At 59.2% G+C, this 3,349-nt stretch overlaps 1 protein-coding gene across 3 annotated transcripts in view; it reads right to left on the bottom strand.

Moving 5' to 3' along the window:
* Positions 1 to 211, bottom strand: part of WDR5 (WD repeat domain 5) — a 17,416-nt gene extending 17,205 nt beyond the window's left edge. For 2 of the 3 annotated variants that reach the window (XM_029919832.1, XM_029919833.1), the window contains exon 1: positions 119 to 211. The gene's annotated coding sequence lies outside the window, so the exon portion shown is untranslated. The remainder of the gene's footprint in view (positions 1 to 118) is intronic. The other variant, XM_029919834.1, reaches the window with a different exon arrangement.
* Between the last annotated feature and the right edge of the window lie 3,138 nt (positions 212 to 3,349).

Below are 3,349 nucleotides of genomic sequence, written 5' to 3'. Positions count from 1 at the left end.
CGGCGATGCGCCTGCGCGTGCGCAAGGGGCGGGGCGGGGCGGCGGCGGCGGGGCGGGGCGAGCGCACAAAGCCGGCCTCTCGGAGGGGTACTACGAGGAGCGGCGAGGGTCACAATACCTCGGGCAGGCCGACCGCCTTAAAGGAACGGCTTACAGAGCTCGCCTTCGCCTCGGAAGCGGTAACCCCAAAGTTGGCCAATGCAGGTCCTTCTGCTGCAATCTAAAAACGGAAGTATGATGATACCTCCAGGAAAATGCTAGTGTGCCCCTCGAAAGTTCAGCTCCTGAGCTCGGCCTGCAGCGGCGCCCTCCCCGCCAGGAGTCGAGGGGCGGCCGTTTCTCCTGAGACCCTCGCTTCTGGGGTCGCCGCTCCGCTTCCCCGTCGCGCCCGCACCTGACAGCCGCAGCCAAACGCAAGCAGAGCAGCCGGCCCTGACTGGTCTCTCCACGCATGCCCCGTACCGCGACCGACCGGGACCCTTTCCGCCCCCCCCCCCCGGAAGCGAGGACCCTGAGCCCGCAGGGCTGGGTGTGCTGGGACCTCCGGGGAGCCTGGGTCGGGGACGGAGCGTACCAGCAGTCCCCGCCTGCAGGCTGCTCTGCTGTCTGCAAGGTGGGGGGTCCCAGACCGCGTGTCACCGTCAGTTACAAACAGCGAAGGGGAACCTCAGAGGGGAGGGCTGGGGCAAACGGAGAACCTGTTGGAGCCCGTGTTCGGGTCCCAAGTCCTGTGCATTCTCACCCGCTGCCCCCTCCCCCTACCTGCGTGGGTCTTACAGTCTTGGAGGCGGTCTTGGTCTCCCCAGCTCCACGAGCCGAACCCAGGCAGTGTGACGTGCAGTCTTATTTCCCAATTAAAGATGGAAACACCAAATATGTCAGGAACCTATGCGAACAAAAGAATAGCATTTGATATGGAAGTGCCCAGGGACCCAAGCGTGCAGTTGTCACCGGTAGAGGAGCTTGTCTGCGGGCGCCCCCCGAGGAGGATGCAGGGCACCGAGTCTCTGTCTGGCCCTAGCATGGCTCTGCGTGGATCTCGGTGCCTGGGAAGCCTGGTCACCTCGGGCCAGGTGCCACGGAGCCTTCCGGCTGTGACTACAGATGTTACCAAAACCGGCTCAGGATGAAAGAGGACATCTCCCTGCACTTGGCCAGCTGGGCCAGAATCTGAGCCCCTCGTGGACACCCACCCATCCCATCTCAGCTGTATCGTTTCTTTCCATCCCTGCCCCAGGGCCTTCTGGTGGGCTTTTTCCAAACCTTTCTGAAGCCCAGTCGGAACCCAAACTCCAACCCCCTCCCAAGTCAATTGGTCTTGCCCAAGGAGACAGAGCCTTCGAGCGAAAACGAGAAAATCCTCTCTAAGTGTTCTTGCACCAATCCTTGCGGCCACAGCTGAAATGCTGGCCCAAATAACGCAGCAGGGAAAGCGATGTAGTAAAAGCAGGTGACTTGCTTTCTTGTCGAAGTTTACATCCTTTTATATCTCTCCCGAAATGTGTCGGGGCTCAGAAAAATCACTGGTGGAAACTACAGAGAAGGGAAGAGCATTTGGGAGATTTTTTTCCCCAGAACATTGACTGTGCTTTGGCCAACGGGAGTTAATTGGTAAATGAACCTGTTTCCGTGAACAGTTTTTTACGAAAGACAATGTTTCCTAAGGCTGTCTCATCAACCTGTCTGGGCACCGTCCCCACTCGCCCTGGTCCCTCCACCAGGGCCTCACACTCATGGCAGGTGGCGCTGGGAGAGATAAGAGAGGGGGGCACCTGGGGGCTGCATTCTCTGGAACGCTTGTTGCATGGCATTTCCTGCGCCTTCACAACAAGCCTGTGCAGCGGCGCCTTTATTCTTTGTCACAACGCGGACACTGAGTCTCAGAGAGGTCGAGAAGATGCCCAAGCGCCCGTAGGCACCAGCGTGGAATTGAGTAGTGGCCCCAGGCAGAGCCCCAACTCCCAACTGGCGGACAATGCAATACACAGTGGCAGGTGGATGGATAGGTGGATGGATGGACGACGGAGGGAAGGACATGTGGATGAACGCTGGGTGGATGGGTGAGTGAATGAATAAGAAGCAAGCCCCGAGGGTCGTAAAAGAAGAGAGCAACTCGTGTCCACAGAAGCAGTCAGCAAGGGTCTATGGCAGAGCTGAAGCTAAGAACATCACCTTCGTATAGGACTTGAAAAGCCTTATTTGGTCACCCAGTGATAAATATTCCACCAGGGACAGTGCACTGGCAAACCCGGAGGGCCTGCCGGGAGGTGGCAGAGGAACGGACCACATGGCAGGATGCTGAGAGCTATGTGAAGGGCTGGGGGCTGGTGGGGGTACAAGCACTGGCCCTTTAATGGCCAAGCCCAGGGCTTTGGATTCCGATGGCAGTCAGTGAGGGAGAGCTGTGGAAGGAGGGCGACAAAGGGCTTCCAGGAACTGCTGACCAGCTTTCCGGACTAGACAGCCCACCTTGGCTGGGCCACCATTTTCCCGGGACTGACACTGCTCAGAGACCCCCAAGGCTCCCGCCAGCCCACGTCAGTGGGGTTTGTGTTCATTCCTTTCCCCCAGGTAACGACGCCAGCGCAGCTGGTTTAGAGACTTCTGTCCCCAGTTCCCCTCCTTGGGTTCCCCTCTCTTTGCCCACCCCTGCCTGTGGTCCATCAAGACTGACGGTTCCCCACCATCCCATGGGTCCCCGTGGGCCTTCAGCTAACCTGAGTCAGAAAATCCACTCCCAATCCCAGTATCCGGAAGGCCGTTTCTCGTCCTGGCTGTGCCACCACCCTTGTCCCCCTCCTCAGTCCACTTCCCAGGTGCAGAGGGAGCAGGTCAGACGGGGTCCTGATGTCAAAGTCCCTCCTCCTCCGGCCTTTGCCCAGTCTGCACCTCCTGGACACTGTCCTGCACTCCCTCCTCCTTCCTCCCTCCCACCTGTGGCTAAGCACCTCAGCCGCCTTTCCCCTGTATCACGGCCCCAGCAGCCCCCCCCCCCCATCCCACGGAAGCCGGGACCGTCCCCTGCACTGTCCCTTCCTCAAAGACACCAGGCTCTGTCCATCTTCCATCCCTTCTTGTCCCTGCCAGCACCGTGGCCCTCATCAGGGTCCATTCACTTTTCCACCGCCCTCCTATGGGTCATGGGAGTAGGGACAGCCCGTTAGGGCCGCAGTTCCTGCTGGGAGGGGCACTCAATAGGTACCCAATAAAGACCCTCTGAACGAAGGAAGCCTGAAATATTCACTTTCACTTCCTGATGGATTGAAGCCTCACCTGCCTCACTCCAAAGCCCCCACAGCGAAATCTATCAGCTCTCCTGGACCTGGATGTCTGAGGGCGAGGGACAGGG

The sequence above is a fragment of the Suricata suricatta genome, chromosome 13, assembly GCF_006229205.1.
Source record: "Suricata suricatta isolate VVHF042 chromosome 13, meerkat_22Aug2017_6uvM2_HiC, whole genome shotgun sequence".
Classification (NCBI taxonomy): Eukaryota; Metazoa; Chordata; class Mammalia; order Carnivora; family Herpestidae; genus Suricata; species Suricata suricatta.
The sequence above is the reverse complement of the archived record's forward strand: the minus strand, read 5'-3'. Positions and strand labels throughout refer to the sequence as shown.